Genomic DNA, 26515 nt, shown 5'->3' on the forward strand with positions numbered 1-26515 from the left:
TTTTGGTTGAGAGGTTGTTTAAATGGCTTCTCCTATTTCCTTAGGGGTTATGGACCTGTTTAGATAGTTTACCTGCTCTTGATTTCACTTCAGTATGTGGTATCTGTCTAGAAAAATCATCCATTTCATCTAGATTTTCCAGTTTTGTTGAATATAGGTTTCTGTAGTAGGATCTGATGATTTTTTTTTAATTTCATCAGTTTCTGTTGTATAAAGTCTCACTTATGTATATAGTCTTTAAAACATATTTGATTAATTTCTTCCACATGTATATTTCTTCAAAATGTTGTTTAGCAAATGATGAAAATGATATCAAACTATTTTCTCCTTTATCTACATACTAAATGTATGTGAATGGTCCATTGATTTGACAGAAATTGCTTCATGACATGGTTTGTATGCAACAATTGTTATATTTTTTATATAGTATAAATTTATAATATAAATATTATATATATAAATTATATACATTGCATTGTTATAACAAGAGTTACATTTCCTTAGTGTTAAATTTACTTCAAACTTTACAAAACAGTTTACATTTACCATCTTCAATGGTGACAATTATCAAGTAAATAAAAATGTTATTGCAACAGTTTTCATTTTTTTTTAAGGCATGACATCCAATAAGATGACATATTTGATGTCACCCAGGTACTTAACAAGTGGTCATTGTATAGACTCAGACACATTTCTTCTAATAAAAATGTTTGATGAATATTCCATTCATACAAGACACTGTAAAAACAGTGAAGTCAACCTTATAGTCATAATGCATAGGAAATAAGCAGTGTATAAAAGCAACCAAAGGGAACATTGAAAGTTAAACAGAACTGACATATGAGGCTAGGAAGAAAATAGAAAGAAGTTCTCTATCCTATTAAGAAGAGATTGCTTACTTTAAGTGACATAGACTCTGTGTGTCTTTGTTTGTGTGTTTGTGTGCCTTTGTGTGTGTGTGTGTGTGTGTGTGTGTATGTGTGTGTGTGTAAAAGAGAGAGAGAGAGAGAGAGAGAGAGAGAGAGAGAGAGAAATTGAATACTCCTTCTCCCATTGATCTTTCTCTCACTTTCTCTCATTTGTTCATGAAGTATTCATTACCTATCTACCAACCCATATGCCTACATCACAAATTCTCTAAAAGTTGCTATACCATTTTCTACTTTCTTATGTCACCGCTTGTTTGACATAATAACATACCAGGAATAAGACTGTGAAAATAAGGAATTAAATGAAGAAAACAATGATATTGCAGTTTTCAAAATTGACAATAAAATAATTGCAACCTAAAATATAATGAATAAATAGTCAATTTTTAAATAGAGTCATAAATTCCTTTCAGTGTAAAAGCAAATTGGAAAATAATATGGTATTTTTAATGGCTTAACTAGCTGTGAATTGAAGGACATGCAATAATCAAGGAAGTTATTTATATTTTTGTGTATTATTGGAGCACATGCAAGGACTTTGTTCCCCATCATCAGTCACGGCATGATCAGCTAATTTTTGTCAGGTTGTAGAAACAAAGTTCCCAGTCACCAAGTGGCTGCTTTCATTTAAATAAGGAACACTAGTTAGCATTCAAAAATAAACACATACCAAATTCAGTGCAAAAGTACAAACAGATCAATAGGAAATGAGGAGCCAGTAAATTACCACACAACTAGCATCTCCATTTTACTGCCCCCATGAAGTTATTTGAGCAACTCCAGGTGTTTCAAGACTTCTGATACACTTGAGATAATTCTCTTGGCTATCATGCAGACTTCCTGAGCAGTTCCAAAGGATGGGCATTGATGAGATTATCCATTGTAGCCAGAGGGAAAAAAAAGATGGGTAACTGAGGTATTCAAGTTCTCCTATGATCCTTTGTTCTTGCCTGTGTTAACATTTCTTTCTACCTCATCATTTTCAAAAATTTTTATTAAATCTCTTAATTAAAGATGGCAGAATATAAGGTCCCAAATATATAAACACTTGGGATACAGGAATTGCCTAACATTTGACTCACTTCTACACTTTTTATTCACTTTTTTTTTTAATTTGCTTGTCAGTTCTTAAGCAAGGGGACATTCATATAATTATGTTCCTAACACAATAATAACATAAAGACTGTTATTCTTCTTGGTTGATTTTGGTAGTGGAATTTCAGATAGATCAGTGGTTCTCAAACATCCTAATGCCTTGACCCTTTAATATAGTTCTACATGCTCTAGTTGATTGTCATTAGCTAAGTGGCTTTAGGCAGCATTTTCGGTATTTTAATTTCCTCCTTGTAAAAGGAACTTTTGTTAATCTGATGTAATTGTTGTCTCAGAGGTTTATTGCATCCATCTGCTGATGCAGGCCTAGTCCTGGAAGCATATAGCCTCCATACAATCTAATCTAGCCCTAGAATGTTTTCAAGCCTCTGAGACTCACTGCAAAAGAGGTTCACACTTTCTAGTTCTTTCTGAATTCAGTCTATCTGGTTCATCGCAGCTGTTCCTGCTCAAACTCCTCTCCAAGCTCACTCAAACTGGGTTTTCTCAGCTTCTCAATGAATTGCTTCACTTTACCTAAAACTATCTCTAAGAATTTTTGGCTCCTTTTTATTCTCTCTCTGGCTTCAACTGTCTCTGTTGCATGAAGTGAATGAACAGAACTAAACATAACTGAACTCCACTCCATGTTATGTTGACTGAATTGAACTGACTGACCAGAACTCCAAAATCTACATGTTCCTGTCTCCTGTGTGCTAGGATTAAAGGTATGTTCCACCAAGCCTGGACCTAAGCTTTTCTTTACTTGAAACTTGCTCAATACTAAGCTGGCCTTGAAATGAGATATCCGATTGCCTTGTTATCTACTTCCTGGGATTAAAGGCTTGTCCGTATTCTAGCCAGTTCATACAGACCTAGAAGATCTTTGGATGGTATTCCTTGCCAGACCTGCCATGTTGCTGTATTAAAATCCTTCAATTCCTTGTCACATTTTTTTTCTTAGAGTTTATTTTGTTTTGATTACTAAAGCTCACAAAGAAGCAAATCACTTCTAGAACTTGAATGCTTTAAAACAAATTCTGAAACTATTAGCATCAGAAGTATAAGATGAAAAACTTTATTTCAAGATAATATAGTCAAAGATAACCTGTGGTCTACAGAGTGAGTACCAGGATAGCCGGGGCTACAGAGAGAAACCCTGTCTCGAAAAACCAAAAAAAAAAAAAAAAAAAAAAAAAAAAAAAAAATTCTAAATTAAGTTAAAAGTGGTAACCATTTTTAAATTCAGGTTTGTAAGTAAGATTGCATCTATAAATTTGAGAAAAACAAGTCACTTATTTCTAATTTAATTTTATTAAATAAAAATTAGTGTTTGTGTGCATTTTAATGATTCTTTGTCTAGTAGTTAGTTGACATAGAGATCAGTAAGCTTCACAAATTATATTGTGGACCCACAAGTAACCTTTTCCTACAGCTCCATTTAGAACTAGTATATATCCTGATCCAAGAGAGGAACAGGATCAACATGGATCTAAACTTGCAAGAGAAGATTTAACAAGTCACTGGTGGCTTGGCCCTGGGAATATTAAATTCAGATTTTCTGATTCTGAATAAGTCTCACTTATAGATCATGATAGCCCTATGGTATAAGTATAATAATTATTTTTCATGAAAGAATTTCTGGGACGGGGAGCCATAGAACACCTTTTATTTAAACATCTGTTTTGGTAAAAAAAAATATAAATTTCTTTATAGGAAAAAAGAGAAACAAAGATAGTGCATACATACTATAAGAGGACAAATTGCTAGTCTTTAAAAAATGGTAATAATTTCATAGAGAAAAATAAGAAAATAAGGGACTACTAATGCACAGAGGTTTAAGGATCCCAAAACAAGGTGATCTTCTATTTATTACTAAAATTGAAATATATTTGAAAATGAAAAGAGCATAGCATTAGCTGTGCTGATATCAAATATCAACTGCAAATTTTAGGATCATACCAATGACAATTCAGGGGAACAGAGTTGAAGTATGATATGGTTTAGTTTTAATGTGGCCCAAAAATTAATTTCTAGTCCAATCATCTTAGTAATTTATTCATATCACAACTCTTATGACTATACCTTGTTTTGAACACATCTATGTTAGTTCAGGTTTTGACAGTAATTAGGAAAAAAAAATCATGGTTTCTAGCTCTATTTCATAGCCTTTCTAGCAACAAAATGGCAAATGATAAAGCCAGAGAGAATAATGAAGCAGTGATAAATAGGAGTGTTTCTTAGGAGGGAGGCATCTTGTGAGTCCTACTTTGTCCATTACAGATAGAGCTTTGAACAGAGCAGCAGTAACAGTCTATGTAGACAGAATTCTCTCAAGAATGAGGAGATGACATTTTGGTTAAGCAAAATTCTCAGAGGAGGTATCAAGTATACCAGAATCTTGGGAGAAATGTATAGCAACAAAAGACAGATAAATTAAGTGAAACATGGAGAGTAGGGGACATTTGAGTAAGGGGGAAGGCAAATTGAGTCATGTTCAGAAAAATGTCATCAGATAAATGCTTCTATCCATTTAAAACAAGGGGAAAAGACCATGTAACACATAAAGGGAGACTTATTAAAATATCATCTGAGTTTTCAATGGTGACTCTAGTAGCCAGGGGATTTGAAGAGATTTTCTACAAACTCTAAGAGACCACAGATGCCAGCACAGACTAATATACTTTCAATCACAATGGAGGGGAGTAAAAGGCATTCTATGATTTAAGAAAATAAAAATAAAATAAAATGAGAATCTACAAATATAGCTCCATAGAAAATGTAGAACAATGATTCTCAACCTGTGGACAGTAATTCCTTTGGTGTTGAAAAACCCTGTACCATGAGTCACCTAAGACCATCAGAAAACACAAATAGCTATATTAATTCATAATATAACAAAATTACAGCTATGAATTAGCAACAAAGATAATTTTCTGATGGGGGAGTCATTAAAACATGAGGAAGCGTAATAGGTTAAAGGGCTGCAGCGTTAGGAAAGTTGAGAACAACTGCTCTAGAAGGAAATTTTCAATCTGAGAAGTCAATAGCACAAGAGAACACAAGAAAAAGGTAATTCCAGACCAGCAAAAGACTGCAGGAGGATACAGCACAACAAAAAAAATAACAGGAATTAATAGACAATGCTTATAATTGGCTCAAAATCAATGGTCTTAAATCTTCTATAAGAAGACACAGACTATAAGGAACTGATTGAAAAGCAGAATCTACCCTTGTACCACATCCAAGAAACACACTTTAATATCAAGGATATCACCACAGAATAAAAGAATGAAAATAAGATATTCCCTGCGGGTGAGTAGGACAAGAAACAAGTCAGTGTAGCCATTATACTATCTGACAAAATAGACATCAAACCAAAATTAGTAAGAAGAGGTAGGAAAGGACACTACTTACTCATCAATGGGAAAAACCACAAAGAGGACAATGCAATTCTTCACATCTAGGAACCACGCACAAGGGCATCCACGTTCTTAAAAGGAGTTCTACTACAGCCTCCCATCTCAAACTTTTTGACCCAGAATTATTCCTTTCTAAAGAAAATGCAGGGACAACAATGGAGCAGAGACTGAAGAAAAGGCCATCCAGAGACGGCCCCACAGTGAGATCTATTCCATCCACAGACACCAAATAGAAACACTATTGCTGATGGATTGCAGACAGGATCTTGGTCTTGATGTCCTCTGATAGGCTCTGTCAGCAACTAAGACAGAGGCAGATACTCACTTCCAACCACCAGACTGAGCCTAGTGTCCCCAATGGAAGAATTGGGGGGAAGGACTGGAAGACCTGAAGGGGATTGCAACCTCATAGAAAAAAAAACAGTATCAATTAACTGCACCCCCTCAGTGCTCCCAGGGTCTAAACCACCAACCAAAGAGTCTATACATGGGTGGGCTCCCACTACATATGTAGCAGAGGACTGCCTCATCTGGCATCATTGGCAGGGGAGGCACTTGGTCTTGTGGAAGCCAAATGACCCAGAGAAGGGGGATGCTGGGGCGGGGTGAGCGGGTTGGTAGGAGAGCACCCTCTTACAGGCAAAAGGGAGGGGAGGTGGGTGGGGGGTTTGTGGAGGGGAGAACTGGAAGGAGGATAACATTTGAAATTTAAACAAATAAAATGATTATTAAAAAAATAAATTACTAAGCAAATACAACCCCCCCCAAAAAAAATAGTGTTGGGCTCCCTCATGCCCAGACTAGTGCGGGCCCTGTGCATGCTGCCACAGTCTCTGTGATTTTATATGTTTTTTTTTTTCTTTATTCCAGATGTGCTCAGAAAGTCTTGTTTTCTTGGTGACAACCACTCCCCTCTGCTTCTTATGATCTTTCTAAATCTTTTAAGTTCTAAGTCTCTGTCTTTATTTCCACATACTGAAGGATGGAGCTTTTCTGATGATAGCTGAGCAAAACGCTAATCTACGAGAATCCCAAAATGTGTGCTTTTTAACAGCTTGCATAGTAACAATATAATTCATTTAACACTAAATAAAACCCCCAAATTCATATTCTATTCATGATCATCATAACGCATGTATAATACATATTTACAAGCATATAAATTCTATATAGAGTGGTAGAATATGAACTGTCATGAAAATAAATAAGAGTTTAACAAATGGGAAAAAGTTAAAGATCAGTGCTATAGTTCAAGAGTTGGATATTTCACGATAATCAAAGATCAAGGCACTTATTCCAGTATAAATAAGAGTGTGCTATGTTTGGGGAGAAATAAAAACTAATAACTTAATAACTTTAATTAATATAAGTTAATATAACTTAATAACTAAAATGTCAAAATTTCATATCTTTATATCTGTAACCTATATAATAAAAGCAGTTACTGTTATAATCCTATTAGTCTTAGGCATTTACATGTATTACCTCTTATATTGTGACACTCTTAATGCTCCTTTCAGGAGTTACTCATGGTTTCTACTTTGAAAGAGTTCTAATTTTTTTGAGTTTTATACACTTATAGTAATAATTTCTACAATAGCAAATAGCAAAATTTATTCAATTTAGTTGTATCTGTAAGTTTTATTATGTATCATTAATAAGGTAGTTGAAATAAAATAATTTTTATAAAATATTAAATTTCTATTATTTTGCAGTTATACTGAGAAGCAATCTTAGACAATTAAGATGTCAAGTCGCAGAGCATTTTGCTCCCTAAAGAAGCAACAGAATGATCGAACCCAGAGCTGATCCTCTGCCTCATGACTCGATACCCAAAAAGTGTCAGAGAGAGCTAGCCTCCCAGGAGTGCAGACAGGCCTGTGAGTTCAGGCAGGACCACCACTTCTAGTGCAGGGCACAGAAACGGAGGAGCAGCCTGGGACAGGAGCCTCCCGTTTCCATCTGTCCTGGAGCTTATCCTGTGCCAGAGCATTTCATATACAAATACAACCAGGAGAAAGCTGGTCTCTCAGGAGAGCCGGCACATCTGTAAGCACAGGTAAGACCACCAATTCTGTTCAAATTCCAAGCTCAAGAGGGACCCTCCTAGAGCCATCAGGACATAGGAGCCAAGGAACGACTGGGAGAAAGATCTTTCTGGTTTCTCTCTGCACTCCAGAGCTGACCCTGTACCACAGCTCTTCATACCCAAAATCCTCCCAGAGAGTACTGGTCTCCCAGGAGTACTGACACAGAGGCTTACAGGGGGAACAAGCCACAGGGAGGGACAGTAAATCTAGCTAACAGCAAAAATAACCAGATGGCATAAGGCAAGAGGAAGAACATAAACAACAAAAAACAAGGCAACTTGGTATCATCAGAACCCAGTTCTCCCATCACAGTGAGCCCTGGATACCCCAACAAATCAGAAAAGCAAGACACTGATTTAAAATCACATCTCATGATGATGATAAAGGACTTTAAGGAGGACAAAAAACAACAACAACAAAAAACCAAAAAAACAAAAACAAAAAAAACACTCCCTTAAAGAAATACAGGAGAACACAGGTAAACAGATAGAAGACCTTTAAGTGGAAACACAAAAATTTCTTAAAGAATTACAGAAAAACACAAGCAGGTGAAGGAATTGAACAAAACCATCAAAGATCTACAAATGGAAATAGAAACAATAAAGAAATCACAAAGGGAGACAACCCTAGTAATAGAAAACCTAGGAAAGAGATCAGAAGCTACAGATGCAAGCATCGCCAACAGAATACAAGCAATAGAAGAGAGAATCTCAGGGGAAGAAGATACCATAGAAAACATTGACCAAACAGTCAAGAAAAATACAAAATGCAAAAACTCCTAATGCAAAACATCCAGGAAATCCAGGACACAATGAGAAGACCAAACCTAACAATAATAAGTATAGAAGAGGGTGGAGATTCCCAACACAAAGGGCCAGTAAATATCTTCAAGAAAATTTCCCTAACCTAAAGAAAGAGATGCACATAGACATACAAGAAGTCTACACAACTCGAAATAGATTGAACCAGGAAGGAAATTCCTCCTGTCAAATAATATTCAAAACAATTAAAAGCAGTGAGGGAAAAATGTCAAGTAACATATAAAGGCAGACCTAACAGAATTACACCAGACTTCTCACCAGAGACTATAAGAGTGAGAAGATCCTGGGCAGATCTCATATAGATCCTCAGAGAACACAAATACCAGCCCAGATTACTATACCCAGCAATTACCATAGATTGAGAAACCAAGATATTCCATGACAAATCCAAATTTATAAAATATCTTTCCACAAATCCAACCCTACAGAGGATAATAGATGGGAAATGCCAACACAAGGAGGGGAACTACACCCTAGAAAAGCAAAAAAGTGATCTTCATTAAACAAATCCAAAAGAAGATAGCCACACAAACATAAAAATAACATCAAAAATAACAGGAAGCAGCAATTGCTATCCTTAATATCTCTTAACATCTCTGGGGTCAACTCTGCAATAAAAAGACATAGACTAACAGATTGGATTCGTGAACAGGACCCAGCATTTTGCTGCATACAGGAAAAGCAACCCAGTGTCAAAGACAAACACTACTACCTCAGATTAAAGGGCTAGAAGACAATTTTCCAAGCAAATGGTTCCAAGAAATAAGCTGGAGTAGCCATTCTAATATGGGATAAAATCTACTTTCCCAACAAAAGTCATCAAAAAAAGATAAAGAAGGACACTTCGTACTCCTCAAAGTAAAAACCTAGTAAGAAGAACTCTCAATTCTGAATATCTATGCTCCAAATACAAGGGCACCCATATTCATAAAAGAAACTTTACTAAAGCTCAGAGCAAACATTGCACCTCACACAATAATAGGGGGAGACTTCAACACCACACTCTCACCAATAGACAGATCATGAAAACACAAACTAAACAGAGACATAGTGAAACTAACTGAAGTTGTGTACCAAAGGAATTTAAGAGATATCTATAGAACATTTCATCCTAAAACAAAAGAATATACTTCTTCTCAGTACATCATGGTACCTTCTCCAAAATTGACTATATAATTGGTCACAAATCAGACCTCAACAGATATAAGAAGATTGGCATAATCCCATGCCTCCTAATATCACTAAGGATTAAGGCTGGTCTTCATTAGCAACAAAAACAACAGAAAGCTCACATACATATGGAAGCTGAATAACACTGTACTCAATGATAATTTGGTCAAGGAAGAAATAAAGAAAGAAATTAAAGACTTTAGAATTTCATGAATATGAATGTACAACATTATTCATATTTATGGTACACAATGAAAGCAGTTACTTCTCATAGGAAAACTCATAGCTCTAAGTGCCTCCAACAAGAAACTGGAGTGACCATATGCTAGCTTGACAGCACACCTAAAAGCTCTAGAACAAAAATAAGCAAACACACCAAAGAGGAGTAGACAGCAAGAAATAATCAACTCAGGGCTGAAATAAACAAAATAGAATCAAAAAGAGCTATACAAATAATCAACCAAACCAGGAGCTGGTTCTTTGAGAAAATCAACAAGATAGATAAACCCTTAACCAGACTAACCAGAGGGCACAGAGATAATATTCAAATTAACAAAATCTGAAAAGAAAAGGGAGATTAAGAACAGAAACTGAGGAATTTCAAAAAATATCAGCTCCTACTTGAAAAGCCTGTACTCAATACAACTGGAACATCTAGAATAAATGAACAATTTTCTAGAGAGACACCAGACACCAAAGTTAAATCAGGACCAGCTAAACCATCTAAACAGTCCATTAACACCTAAAGAAATAGAAGCAGTCATTAAAGTCTCCCAACCAAAAAGAGCCCAGTACCAGATGGCCTTAGTGCAGAATTATATCAGACTTTCAAAGAAGACCTAATACCAATACTCTCCAAATTTTCCACAAAATAGAAGCAGAAGGAACACTACCTAATTCTTTCTGTGAAGTCACAGTTACCCTGATATAAAAACCTCACAAAGATCCAACAAAGAAATACAACTTCAGACCAATATCCCTTGGTAATATCGGTGCAAAATATTCAATAAAATTCTCAAAAACCAAATCCAAGAACAGATCAAAATGATCATGCACCACTATCGAGTAGGCTTCATTCCAGGGATGCAGGGATGGTTCAATATAAGGAAATTCATCAATGTAATCTACTACATAAACTCAAAGAATAAAACCACATATTCATTTGATTAGATGCTGAAAAAGCATTTGACAAATTCAACATTCCTTCATGTTAACAGTCTTGGAAAGGTCAGAAATTCAAGGCCCATACCTAAACATAGCAAAAGCAATGTACAGCAAACCAGTAGCCAGCACTGAACTAAATGGAGAGAAACTTGGAAATAATCCCACTAAAATCAGGGACTAGACAAGGCTGTCCACTCTCTCTCTATCTATTCAATATATTACTTGAAGTTCTAACTAGAGCAAGTAGACAACAAAAGTAGGTCAAAGGGATACAAATTGGAAGGGAAGAAGTAAAAAATATCACAATTTGCAGATGGTATATTATATACTTAAGTGACCCCAAAAACTTTACCAGAGAACCTCTACAGCTGATAAACAATTTCAGCAATGTAGCTACATATAAAATTAACTCAGACAAATCAGTATCCTTCCTATACTCAAAGGATAAAGGGGTTGAGAAAGAAATTAGGAAAACTACACCCTTCACAATAGTACTAAACAATATAAAATATCTTGGTGTGACTCTAACCAAACAAATGAGAGATCTATGTGACAAGAACTTCTAGTCTCTATAGAGAGAAATTGAGGAGAGGCCCTTGGCCCTGTGAAGGTTCTGTGTCCCAGTGTAGGGGAATGCCAGGGCCAATAAGTGGGAGAGGGTGGGGTGGCAAGCATGGGGAGGGGGGAGGAAAGAGGGGTTTGTTCTTGTTTTTGTTTGTTTGCTTGTTTGTTTTTTGGAGGGGAAACTGGGAAAGGAGAAATCATATGACATGTAAATGAAGAAAATATCTAATAAAAAATATATGAACCGAAAAAAAAAAGAAAACTTATACTTGTCAAGTATTATACTCAAATTATCTCCTATTCCATAATTTAGGACTTAAATATTAAATATATCCAAAATATAAAAAAAGAAAGTGAAGAAGATCTCAGAAGATGGAAAGATCTCCCATGCTTGTGGATTGGCAGGATTACTATAGTAAAAATGGCCATCTTGCTGAAAGCAATCCACAGATTCAATACAGTCCCCATCAAAATTCTAACTCAGTTCTTTATAGAGTTAGAAAGAACAATTCTCATATTCATTTGGAATAACAGAAAACCCAGAATAGTGGAACTATTCTCAACAATAAAAGAACTTCTCGGTAAATCAACACCCCTGACCTCAAGCTGTACTACAGAGCAATAGTGATAAAAAGTGGATGGTGCTAGTATAGTGACTGGCAGGTAGATCAATGGGATAGAATTGAAGACCCAAAAATGAAACCACACACCTATGGGCACTTGATCTTTGACAAAGAAGCTAAAACTATCCAGTGGTAAAAAGCATTTTCACCAAATGTTACTGGTTCAACTGGTGGTCAACATGTAAAAGAATACAAATTCATCCATTCTCTCCTGGTACAGAGCTCAAGTCCATGTGAATCAAGGACCTCCACATAAAAACAGATGCACTGGATCTAATATAAGAGAAAGTGGGGAAAGTCTTGAACACATGAACACATGGGAAAAGTTCCTGAAGAGAACATCAATGGTTTATTCTCTAAGATTAAGACTTGACAAATGAGAACTCATAAAATTGCAAAGCTTCTGTAAGGCAAAGAACACTGTCAATAGGTACCCAACAGACTAGGAAAAGATCTTTACTAATTCTACATCTGATAGAGGGCTAATATCATATATGTGTGTGTGTGTGTGTGTGTGTGTGTGTGTGTGTGTGTATGTATGTGTATATGTATATATATGTATACATATACATATATACATATACATATATATATGTAACTCAATAAGTTAGACTCCATAAAACTAAATAACCATATTCAAAAAAATGGGAAACAGAGCTAAACAGAGAATACTCAATGAGAAAACTCTAATGGACAAGAAGAACCTAACAAAATGTTCAACATCCTTAGTCATCAGGGAAATGCAAATCAAAATAACCCTAAGATTCCATCTCACACTAGTCAGAATATCTAAGATCAAAAACTCAGGTCACATAGATGTTCGCCCTCACTATGTGGAGGGCCATGTGGAGAAAGAGGAACACTCCTTCATTGCTAGTGGGATTGCAAACTTGTACAACCACTCTGGAAATCAGTCTGGCTGTTCCTCAGAAAATTGGACATAGTATTACCTGAGGACACAGCTCTACTATTCCTGGGCATATATTCAGAAGGTTCTCCATCATGTAATAAGGACACATGCTCCACTATGTTCATAGCAGCCTTATTCATAATAGCCAGAAGCTGGAAAGAACCCAGATATCCCTTAACAGAGTAATGGGTACAGAAAATGTGGTACAGTTAAACAATGGAGTACTACTCAGCTATTAAAAACAATGAATTTATGAAATTCTTAGGCAAATGGATGGAACTAGGAAATGTCATCCTGAGTGAGGTAACCCAATCACAAAAGAACACACACGGTATGTACTCATTGATAAGTAGATATTAGCCCAAAAGTCATGAATACCCAAGATACAATTCATAGACCACATGAAGCTCAAGAAGGAAAATCATAGTCTGGGTGCTTCAGTCCTTCTTAGAAAGGCGAACAAAATACTCATTGGAGCAAATATGGAGAAAAAGTACAGAGCAGAAACTGAAGGAAAGGCTATCTATAGACTGACCGCCCTGGAGATTCATCCCAGATACAGTCACCAACTCCAACACTATTGTGGATACTAAGAAGTTCTTACTTACAGGAGGCTGATAAAGCTGTCTTCTGAGAGGGTCTGTTAGAGCCTTACAGAGTCAGATGCTGTCAGCCCTCAGTGAGGAGTTCCCAGTGGAGGAGTTAGAGAAAGGACTGAATGAGTTGACGGGGTTTGCAACCCCATAGGAAAAACAATAATATCAACCAACCAGACCACCCCCCGCCAGAGTTCCCAGGGACTAAGCCACCAATCAAGGAGTATACATGGCTCCAGCTCCATATGTAGCAGAGGATGGCCTTATCATGCATCAATGGGAGAAGAGGTCCTTTGTTCCTATGAAGGCTTGATAGATGCCCAAGTGTAGGGGAATCGAGGGCAGGGATGCAAGGATGGGTGGGTGAATGGAGGAACACCCTCATAGAAGCAGGGAGAAGGGGGAAGGGATAGGGTATTTCTGGAAGGGGTGGAAACAGGGTAAGGGGATAACATTTGAAATGTAAATTAAAATAAATAAATAAATAAAACCTAAATGTCATAATCTCACAGCTTTCCATGTTGCATCTTGAAAATAAGCATGAGTATATACATATACTACATATATATACATATATATATAGAGAGAAATTATATAGACATCCCTTTAATAACTGTATATTTCTAGATTCAGAAGAAATAATAAATTTAATCATAATTACATTTGATTATGAGTAAGGAATTATTTTTAAATTAAAGAATGAATCTAAATATGCCTACTATTGATATATGACATTTTATAATATGTGAATAACTAGGATTGTGAGGTTGCTACTAACAATTAAGCTCCATCCATAGGAGAAGTTGTAAAATGTGTATAGGGCATACATGTTCCTAGACAGATCCCAGTCTTACATTTCACCATATCTTTCAGGGTTTTAACAAAGAGGACACCACAGATGATCATTCTCCAATTCAGATTCATGAAAGAGCCAGATGTATGTGGGAGATGGCTGCTCTCTGCTTCCAAAAATTTTTCTATTTTTATATAGTGGCAAAATCAGCATGCATAATCTGTAACAAATTCAAAGAGTCTTGTTTGGCTGATTTAAAAGCATTTTCTTCTAAACTCCTATTAAAAATAGTCTATAAATTGGTTAGTATGGGTTGGCCATGGAAGCACAATTTTTAAATGAAAATTTTCATTGTCAATGGGTTTTATGCAGAGAATCAAAGTCTGTTCAAATCGCTAGAAGTCAGTTTAGCCATGCTAATCTTCATACCTGCATGCATAATCTTAGCAAAGCTTTTGGCATGTTTTTATAGACTACTCATGTAATTCAATGGGGAGGGGTAGTGGATTCTCGTTGTCTGTATTATAATCACCTCATTTTATGTTTTGGTAAATGGGAAGAAAGGTCACATTCCCCCAAGTTACACATCATGTACCACACACAAGATGATCAAAATCTTTTGGAAGACGATTCTGAGCATTCATCTGAAATGAATAAATATTTCTTTGTAAAGATAATATTAAAAATTGTGTGTGTGTACATTTGAACAGAGGGAGTAGGGCTATAAAATTTGCTCTATTTGGCCATTTTCTGTGATTATTTATGGTTTTACAGGACCTACATAGTTACCATAGCAACAATTTAGAATAAGTATGGTCTATAACTTATTCTATGCCAGCAAGTAAAGGTAATTTAACAAAATGTGTAGCACATAGTGTATTTGAAAGCTGAGCACTGGAAAATTCTCCTTAACTCACAATTCTAGTGTTAAAATGTATTATCTTGCCAGCAGTGGTAGCACATGCCTTTAATCCCAGCACTTGGGAGGCAGAGGAAGGCAAATTTCGGAGTTCCAGGCCAACCTGGTCTACAGAATGAGTTCCAGGACAGACAGGAGTACACAGAGAAACCCTGTCTCAGAAAAAAAAGAAAGAAAGAAAAGAAGAGAAGAGAAGAGAAGAGAAAAGAAAAGGAAAGGAAAGGAAAAAAAGGAAAGAAAAGAAAAGAAAAGTGTATTATCTTGAAAAGGAAATACAATCCCATGATCAAGTAGTCCACCCAGAAAGACTGTCACCGATGCATTCTGGACCAAGCTCTTTTCAAAGTCTCACTATGCTGGATTTGAGTTCACAGTAGTTTGCCTTCTTTAGCTTCCCAACTGCTAGAATTTCAAGAATGTGACTCCAAACTCTAGTCTGTTTCCTCTTTTCATAGCAGAAAATTCATTGTACATCTATTTCATATGTGTGTTTTATTTTATATATGCTTATTCTTTAATGCATACATACATGGATTGGTATGACAGCACATTTTTTCTTAAAATGAAAGTTTTCATTGCCAGTGGATTTTATGCAGAGAATCAAAGGCTGTTTAAATCACCAGCAATTAATTTTTCTAGAAGACGTAATATCTACATCAGCCTAGTATTTGTTGAAGCTGATTAATTAGAATAGATAAGCAGACAATGCACATGCCTTTCATAAGGATACAGTGCACTTTTTCTTTTGCTTCATTGTGTAAAAATGAAAATATAAGTTACTATAGAGGGTTTATTATTTTTTTTATAAAAGATTAAGAGTTCTATGGAAGAGGAACAATTTTTCTATAAAGGATGCCGATAAAAGGAGATGTATGATTTTTTTTCCTGCATATTTAAAAGTACCTAGGTGTGCTTCTCCCTGATTCCTAACTCCAAATGAGCATTAATTATGCTCATTTGAACAATTAATTAGGAAAAGATTCCTGGCCAGGCTCAGTGGCACGTGACTTTAGACCAAGCACCTCAAAAGACTGACTTGAAAGAATCACATGAGACCAGAAATTGTAAGGCAACCAGCCCCACACAATTGGAGCCTGTTTTAAGGAAACAAAACAGGCAACCAAAGAAGCAATGGATTCCAAAGAAGATTCTTCCCTCAGCACCAACAAGGGAAATAAGGTCTGTGGGCTGCAGTTGGGCATTGGTAAGGATCTTTGAGCACGCTAAAATTACAGCTCACACTGTGTGTTCCTGAGATCACCACAGAAAGTGTGTTAGAAAGAACGTTTGCAAAGAAGGGTAATAAGTGCACTCACCACACTGTAAGGAAAGGGTTTAAGAAAACACTATCAGATTCAAAAAATAATAGTATTTAAAAGACAATTGGGTTGATTTGATATTTACAACAAAAATCAAAAGAATGTTCAAAAGACAATAATTTTATGTCTTATAGAAAAAAGTAGAAGAAAAAAGTATATATTCACGTATTTCTTTTTTTTTTTAAAGATTTATTTTATTATTATGTGTAAGTACACTGTAGCTGTCTTCAGATACCCCAGAAGAGAGCATCAGATCCCACTACAGATGGTTGTGAGCCACCATGTGGTTGCTGGGATTTGAACTCAGGACTTTCGGAAGAGCAGTCAGTGCTCTTAATCGCTGAGCCATCTCTCCAGCCCCACATATTTCATATACCACCAGCACTTTGGTATCTATATAAAAAGTAGACATGTAGTATCCAATTCTATATCTGAGTTACTCAGATTTGTAAGAAATTTCATAGCTCAGAATATGAGTGTTCTTAAAGAAAAAGAATTCTGATACCCACTTATCAGTGAGTCCATACCATGCATGGATAATAGCCAATAAATTCAGAATACCCATGATACTGACGAGGCTAGGCTGACTACATGGCAGGCTTCAAATTGGCAGTTCAGGAGAAGAGGGATAAATTTCTAGTTCCAAGAATTAGGCGAGTTCAGGCAAGTCCAAGCCTCAGAAGCTGCCCTGCCACCTGGCCCGAGGCAAAGACAAGGATCAGCAGCAGTTGCCAGATTGTCTCAGCTACTTCTTCAGCAACAGTTTCCAGACCTTCCCACCAACAGTTTCTAGCCCACAAGCCCCTGTAATGGAATGACCCTACAGGTGGCACAAGAAAAAAATGACCTACCCTGGATTGTGCTTTAAATCAAGCCTGAGAGTTCTCTTGGTTGTCTCTCTATCTTTGTAATGGGAGACCCCAAAATACTGGACCTCAGGCAGAATAAAACATTCCTTGTGCTTGCATATTGTTTGAACCAGGGTATCATTCTTTAGACAATCACGGACCCTTACAATACACAGACCATGGGAAGGTTAACGAGAAGGAAGGCCTAAGTGTGAATCCTTCACGCCCAGTTAGAAGGAGGAACAAAATAATCATGGTGGGCAGAGGATGGGAGGAACTTAGGTGGGAGAGAAAACATGGAGGGAGTAAGAACAGGAATAGGGGGAGACAGGAGAGAAGCAGAGAGCACCAGGAGAAAGAATGGAAACATACAGCAATATGTGGTCAGAAGTGGGGGAAACACCTAGAAAGTCCCAGAAACCTGGCATGTGGGAAGCTACCAGGACTCAATGGGGATGACACTGGCCAAGGTGCCCAACAATGGGGAGATGGAGCCTGAAGAGACCACATTCAATAGTAGATAGAGAGAGCCCCCCACTGGAGGGATGGGGTCACCCACCCATCTTTAGTATTTTTGATCCAGAATTGTTCCTGTTAAAAAAAAAAAAGGCAGGGACAAAAATAGAACAGAGACTGAAGGAAAGGCCATCCACTGACTAGTCTAACTTAGGATCCATCTCATGTGCTCATACTAGGACACCAACCAAAGAGCATACATGAGCTGGTCCGTTGCCTCTGGTATGTACCAGAGGACTTCATTGTTTGGCCTCAGTGGGAGAAGATAGACTTAATCCTGTGGAAGTTTGATGTCCCAGTGTGGGGAGATATTGGTGGAGTGAGGTGGGGATGGTGGGTGGGTGGGATGCACCTTCTCGAAGACAAAGGGGAGGGGGAATGGGTGGGGTAACTTGGGGAAGGGGGAACCAGAAAAGAAAGAGAAAAATTTCGAAGGTAAATAAATGGAATAATTTAATAATTAAAAAATAGAAACGGGAAAAAGAATTCTTTCACAAGATTCTTTAGAAGTCTATTAATTGGATTTTGGAGTCTTCATTTGACAGCTTGAAGAACTAACCACCAGCACAAGGCACAAATATATCTGGGCTTGGTGTTCTTTATTGATTAAATGCCCCTTTACTCACAAATTGCCCATAGCTGTGCATCAGACATTTTAAGGAGAAAGGGGGAGATGGTCTGTCCCTTTCAAAAGCCTCTCAGAAATGCTTTGTTCTGACAGAAAGTCAGTTATTAGCCCTCACACAATCTACATCCTGGTGAAGTTTCATAACCTCGCATGACAATAAAGTATTTCATACAACACATATAATCTGCTTCTGATCCTAAAGAAGACAAAAATGTAAAAATCTATAGCATGAAAGTGGACACAAATAAACCACCATGAGACAACCTGATTTTTATTTTTATTTATTTACTTATTTATTTTGGTTTTTCCGAGACAGGGTTTCTCTGTGTAGCTCTGAAGACCAGGCTGGCCTCAAACTCAGAAATCCGCCTGCCTCTGCCTCCCAAGTGCTGGGATTAAAGGCATGCGCCACCACCGCCCGGTAGAAAACCTGATTTTTAAGAATAGCAAAAACTTTAGATGGAATCAATGTTCTCTAGGCTTGTGCATTGTTCATATGAGATAGACATTACTACCTTGCAATGTACTAAAAGTGGTTCTTAGTCACTGTTTAACTGTTTGTTAACAAAGTTGGTTTAGTTGGTTATGATGTCTTGTCAAATCCATAAAAATACAAAAGACCTACAGAGTGCTATTCTATTCAAAATAATATTTGAGTGTTGTATTTATTAAGCCTATTATTCCTTGATCGGGTTGATTGTACTTGGAATTTACATTATGTATGAACACATGGTTCTCTAAATGTGATGCAAAATTATTAGCTTTAAAAATTACTTTTACAGTAATGAATATTACATATTTGAGCACATCTTTGCAGCTTCTGTTATTCTGATAGGCTTATTTTATAAGATTATCCATAATTTCAGTGTTAACAATCATGGAAGAAACTGTACTTATACCATACTTAATTGAAGAAGACATGGCATTTTCATGAATATAGTCAAAGTTCATACTGTTAGATACATGAAAACTTAAATTGAAAACAAAGTCTTCTCTTCATTCTCTAGAAGTTTCGGTATGAAATAATCAAAAAAGTTATGCAATTTGATCAGTTAATTGATTTTTAGGATCTTTAAATTCACCTTTATCCTTATGCTTTCAAAGATTACCCTCACATTGTATAAATTTCAGCAGCACATAAAAAGGCAGTGTGCTGTTTATTTTAAAGACATTTTTTTTTAGCATATTAGTGTTAAAGCTTTGTTGATTCAGAATCCAAGCCACCTGGTATCACTTTGATTCCAATTTAAACAAGTTTGACTAATCTCACCCTGCCTCAAAAAACTATAAATATTAAGCTGTGACTAAAAGCTCTTTGTGATATTTCTGTCTCCTCTTCAACTTCTGGTTCCCTTCAGTTAATTCACACCAGCATCTCCATCTGCCAGGTGACTTGTTGTATGAGCTACCAAACAGCTCCAAGACTTCCTTCCACCGACACGAGGTACATTTGACATTAAAAATTCTTCTCACAAATATCACTGAACATGATAGAGAATAACGCAAACATTCACAATGCTCTAACTATACTTTTATTGTATATATTTGAATCTCCTTCCTTCACAGGTAAGGAAAGTGGGAAGAGTTGGATGACTATTGTTACTGCAGAGAACAAAGCCAGAAAATAACACATGGCAAAAAGAACTACTGGATAGCAGAGAATGTGAGAACAACCTACAAAACCCAAAAGCCATTCAGTTCAATGGTTTTGGAACAATAATACATTTTCATTTTAGTTGGAACTTTGGGTAAAGCTTTTTTGTTACTATTATATTTTACACTTGAACTGCTCTTCTTGCTTTCTTTAAAAAAAAAAAAAGATAGCACTAATACAGGCTGTTGGTATAGTGAGTGGATATGTTCATGTTTTATCAACACCTTCACTAGCACAGTAAGTAAAGTTGCTTTTGTTACCTTCATTAGAGTGGTCTCTATCCATTTGGAAGTACTTTGATCCCAGAGTTGATGCATAGTAAAATTCCAACCCCAGTCATTAAAATACATATTGGCATAGTTACCTGGGGTTTCCACGTCTCTTTGACTCTTTATCTTAGCTGTGTGAAGTCATAATTCTGATAGACATGTTTTTTCACCCCTTTACCCTAAAATTTTGAAACATCACTATGATTTCAAGAAGTTCTCCATATTGCCACCAAAATATCTGGAGGTTAACATGGTTTATTGTTTATTCTGGTACATATTGGCATCATGTCAGTTCTTGAATAAGGTACTGCTCATTGAATAAGATACTGCCTTTTCCAGAGTATGCATTACCAAACGTGTAATGCTGATTTTTATAAACTTGGAAGAAGATACACAGGTGAGAGTATAATTTAAGAATAAAACTTTTTTGGCATGATTAGACATTCTTGGAGAAAAAAAAATCTCTTGATCTATTTTTTGAAATGAAGGTGCCTAGAGCAATAGCCATTGAACAACACCCACACTTTTCAGATCATCAAAAGCTGAGCATTTGTGGGGAGCATGGAGTATTCCTGAAGAACTAAGGCTGGGCACCACAGAAGGCATCTGATTGTAATGGGTCAGTCACACAACATTTATGATGCTTGAACAAACAAAGGAAAAGGGAAGAAAAAATTGAATAAATAGAAATACCACCATCAGTTTACAAATTACTATTGATGGATGGATTCACAAACCAAATATTTGTTTTCCTGTATGTAAGGAGTATTTGACATATACTTAAAAACATAAAATATCCAGTGACTTATTTTAAGCTTGGTGTTTTTTTTAACAGCCACAAGGTTTCACTTATCTTCCACAATTTACTGAAAGTTTTGAAAGAATGAAAATGTTGGGAGCAACAGATGTTTGCAGTTTTCAATTTGCAGACTTAAATAACTGCAACTGTTTATTTAACACATATATGATTTCAGTTGATGATCGTTTTTATATAAGTCTCCAATCAGTATTGCCCCTGATTATGGAAGGAGGTTGTTGATTATTTTCCCCTATGGCTTGATTTGGGTTATGGAAGACAGGTAAGCTTTGTATTTGTGTTGCAGATCTTCATGTTAGAAGATTTTCTAGGATAATTTTCTCTACATTTTCATTCTTCAATCTCATTAGTCCCTTACTGTCACCCTTAGTTAATATCATTGCTTTGGGGGAATTGACCTAATTATCTAGTACACAGAACATATTGAATAAGTTAACATTTCAGGTGCAGCTATAATAGACATTAGTATGAATGAAGCCTCTTTGTATTGCACTAAAAAATAGCTGAAACCAATCCTTACCTATATTACCCCTTTGTAGCTTTAGTTCAGAGACTGTAGAAAGATAAGAAGTAAATAGACACAGAAGCATCTTCAAAATACAATACAAACCTATTAGAGAAATATGTGAAACATAGAAACTAAGAGAAAAATGCCTATTACTGAAGTTTTCACAGAGACTATTTCAGGACTATTCAGTTTCAATTAATGTACTAAAATGATTACTTTTTTAACATAAATCAACTTGATGAATTAAGTCTATTAACTAATAGACAACATCTAAATTTTACATATTCAGGTTGATTTATTTCAGTTATTTTATTTGAATTCACTGGAAACAAGTGATTTGAATGAGGCACGTCATCAGATATTTCTTGACCCTTTCTGTAATGTAAGAATAGGATTTTGTAATGCCTAGTCAGGGATAAAACCAATTCTTTTTTAACATAGAGTTTTGTTGTAATGATTCCTATTCTAGAAAGGAAAATCCCAAATAAAATAGCTATCCTCATATGTGTGTGTTTGTTTTATTCTAATTTTGAATGGTGACTATATGAATCACAGATACTTTCAGCACTAAATTTTTACAACGGTGAAATAACATGGGACAACACTGAAGAAGGAAACTTGATCCACTGACAGCAGAGAAGTACAACCAGACAGCATGTATTTGAGAAAAATCCATTGGAGCTGGAGGTTTCCCATTTCCTTCAATTTCATTATATTTAGTTCAGCATATCTCTCTGTAATACATACCAGAAGGGACACAAAGGTAACTGTCTCCATCAACACATTTGGAATTTACCATTTGAGATTGATATCAAAAGGGGGAGACACTGGGAAGTAACAGCTCATCACTCTATTCCTTGTGATGTGTATAGGAACATTTGTTGTATCTTCTGGAATATTAAAATGTTAAGGGATTGATGTTATATCTTTACATCCTGAAGCAGAATTAGGACTTTGAGTGGAATAGAGCCCTCCTGAATGTACCATTGCAAAACTTTTTAGAGTAAAGACAAAAAAGATGGCTTGTAAATGAGCCAGGTTCAGGTTTACAAGGCTCATAATTTTGCACAAAATAGTTGTGTATTTTGTAAATAGTTCAAGCTAAAGGAAATATAACTACAGACATCTATTTAATTTAATGTATGTATATTTATACTTAAAAGATTTTTTTTGCCTCATTGAAGTATATGCATAAAATTTAGCTGTGATGAGGAACCACAATTATGTTTCCTTTGCACATAGCTTAAACAATGAGAACAGTTCTTCACGGATAAAGAACAGTTTTGTTTGACTTCTGTGTTTATTATTTGTAATTTCATCCATGACTGCCATTTCTTGGCAAAAGGAAAAAGCCTGCTAGCAATGCCAGTCAAAGGTAACTAAGGGATATCTTAGTTTGTGATATCCTTGCTACAGTAGCATGCACATCTGAGCTGAATTCCCAATATCCACATACAAAGCAACTTGGTGTCATACAACTGTTGTCCTACTGACTGGGGAATAAGACAGGAGAATAACTGGGGCTCACTGACAGATTAGTCTTGTCAATGTGGTTAGCTCTAGGTTCAGTGAGGGACCCTTACTCAAGAAGCAATGTGGAAAGAAATAGAGAAAGAGACATATCATTGCCTTTGATCACCAAGCAACTGCACACACATAAATGCATAGAGTCAACACATGCACACACACACACACACACACACTCACACACACACACACACACACACACACACACACACACACACACACACACACACACACACACACACACACACACACACATGCACACACACGCACAAATGTATACAAAGACACACACCATTTAAAAATAAATAAGCTGGGCAGTGGTGGCACACGCCTTTAATCTCGGCACTTGGGAAGCAGAGGCAGGCGGATTTCTGAGTTCAAGGCCAACCTGGTCTACAGAGTCAGTTCCAGGACATCCAGGGCTACACAGAGAAGCCCTGTCTTGAAAAACCAAAAGAATAAATAAATAAATAAATAAATAAATAAATAAATATAAATAAATGGTGTTGAAGAAAGTTCACTTTATTACTATCACTTTTACAGACTTGTGTGAGGCTCGTTTTTATAGCTTACACAGATATAGCCCATTGGCAGGAAGTGTTTAGTACTGAAGCATTTTGTTTGATGACCTTGTATTTAATGAGATGTTTGTATCTTAAAGAAATTATATGGCAAATACAAATAAGAGCAGGCATTACTATTTTGACTTCCTTGAGCTTCTTACTGATAAGTTTTCTCTCTTTTGCTCAGACTTTAACCTTGTTCTGAGCATGCAACTGCATAAAGCAAAAGGAAATAGTACACTATTTATTTATGACTAATAAAGTTCCAGATGAACTATATAAATAAAATTCCTTGTTCAGGAAATGAGCTTATTCATTTAAAAGCATACCATTTTCCTCAACAATATCTCTGAGAAGGTTGTATAGTACATTTGTTGCATGCTTGGCTCATTTATAGCACACATAGCCAACTTTTGTTTAAACAATAGTTAATATTTTAATTGTCTTGTAGACTGAGAGAATATCACAAAACTTTACAGAAATCAAACAAAAATTACAAATCCTTTAGTGGTGGATAATATCTGGATTGGGAGATGATGTAGACAAGTTGACATGTTAGAAAAGTATAAGGTTATCAACATGAAGTAATTCAGATATAAAAGCCTCATCTCATCTCTCAACTTGACATGAACCCTGGGTAGAAATTTGAAATGGCCATTTGGATTCAAAAAAATCTTTGTAATTCATCCTTCTCTTCATTTGTACATGGAATCCTACTAAGTAGATGCCATATGTTGGAAACTGCTAATACACATCTGATGAAACCAGACTTGTTTTGAAATGAATCCTGACATTTGTATATATAAAGCATACACACACACATACACACACATACACACATATATACACACACATATATACATCTACACACATATATGTACATATATGTATATTTGCATACATACATGTATATATGTGCATATGTGTGTATCAATGTATACAAATAAACATATTTATTTACTTTTATTTTTGAGATTACAATGTAATTCCATGATTTCTTCCTTATACCATATACCCATCTTTTCTCTTTTTCAAATTCATGGTCCCCTTTTTATTAATCACTCTTACTTGTACATGTATAAGTATAAACTCACATTTATACATATAATATATAGCCTCCTTAATCTGCAAATTTTCAGGGGTGTTAATTACTTGATGTGCTGTTTCATCGGCAAGACCATTCCTTCTACTCAGCCATCCAGACTTTCCTGTGGTTCTTTGTGTAAGGTTGTGAAAGCCTCATGGTCTTTCCTGGTTCACTTTGGCATCAATAAATATATTTTAAGTGAAGGTAATTTTGTTATATTTTAGTGACCAAGTCAGGAAAATATAATCACATAGATATATTAGGAAGAGAAGTATAGGACATGAGATGTGGTGTGTTTCTTAGTGAAGCATAAGAGTTATGTATTGAAAATGATACTTGAGACCTCATTTTAAGTAGATTATCAGGAGTTACATTTTTAAAGCCACTGCATTTTCAATTAGACCATGGGAAGAGAGTGAGCTAGCCATCTGGAGCTTCGGAAGCATGCTATAAATCAGAGGCTGTAGTTAGGAAGAATTGAGCAGAAACATAGCTAAGGAATATTGAATAAAGAGAGAGACAGGAGCTCGCAAAGAATAAAGAGTACTTGATGCACAGATGTACAAAGAATTAAGGATTTTGTTTTCTTTTGGTGTCAGAAAGCCACAAAATAAATTTAAGCAGAGAAGCACCATCAAATCTCTATGCTTAAACAGAAAATCCAGTCTCGGAATTGAAGAGTAGAAAGTTATGGCATGACAGTCTAAAGAATAAAAAGGAAAAGTCAGCTAAGAAGCTTTTGTTGCAAATATACTAAAGGCCTGATCCTAATTTTGATGATCTCTACTTCTCAGATGTTAGATTTTTAGATTTAGAGCAAGTTAAGTCAGGAGAAGAAATGTTGAGAGCCAACAGGCATGCATGACATGTCATGGGTGAGAAGCCATAGAATGTATGTGTATAAAAATAAGTAAAGCAGGTTTAAAGAGAGTTGAAAGGAGAATTGTTTAAGATTTTACTTTATTATGAATATGTTTCAATTAACAATGAGAATTTTTGTTTGTAGAACAAAATGAAGAAATCATTTGAGCACATTTCTTTGCAGTAATAGAGTAGCAGTGTTATCCTGGATAATTGTACATGGAATGAATCCATTACAAACTGAGTGATAGAATGCACTTAGTGATCTTACCAGAAGTTAAAAACTTACATCAGGAAGGAAAAATGATGGTCTGAAAAGAAAATATGAATTTTCAATAAAAAACCCTTAAGTCAATTGCAAAATTTCTCCTGCTGCCGTGTAGTATAATAACCAATTAGAGTTCTTTAAACTGATTTCCCTCAAAAGTACGGTCGAAAGCTGGTTAGAGCTCCTGGTAGCTAAAGAAAGCATTATGATGAGCTCTAATGACATACTTGTTTCTTAGAAGGAAGACACTACCCCTAGGTGCATCCTCTTTGCTGCAGAGCTCTCTCTCTCCTGGAGGAATTTCTGTCTCTATGGAGACTCCATTTCATTTCAGTCAATTAGAGGTGAAAGGTATTCCATTTGCAGTCACCTACGCTATGGAGTCCACCTATTTTTATCTTCATTCTTTTAGCTAAATAATATCTTCTTATCAATGAAGAGAAAAGATATCTGAGTATTGTGGCCATTTAACTTGAGGTCTTTCCATCTTAGGTACTCTTTTTCCTTTGTTTCCAATGGAGCATTGTCTGTATAACAGATAAAAGCTGTATCATTAT

The 26515-nt window shown here is 35.9% G+C and overlaps 1 long non-coding RNA gene across 1 annotated transcript in view; it reads left to right on the forward strand.

Moving 5' to 3' along the window:
• Positions 1-7869, forward strand: part of LOC116094918 — a 108811-nt gene extending 100942 nt beyond the window's left edge. Inside the window, exon 8 of the long non-coding RNA XR_004120355.1 lies at positions 7159-7869. This is a non-coding gene — a long non-coding RNA (uncharacterized LOC116094918). The remainder of the gene's footprint in view (positions 1-7158) is intronic.
• Positions 7870-26515: the final 18646 nt, after the last annotated feature.

The sequence above is a fragment of the Mastomys coucha genome, unplaced genomic scaffold (genome assembly GCF_008632895.1).
Source record: "Mastomys coucha isolate ucsf_1 unplaced genomic scaffold, UCSF_Mcou_1 pScaffold17, whole genome shotgun sequence".
Lineage (NCBI taxonomy): Eukaryota > Metazoa > Chordata > Mammalia > Rodentia > Muridae > Mastomys > Mastomys coucha.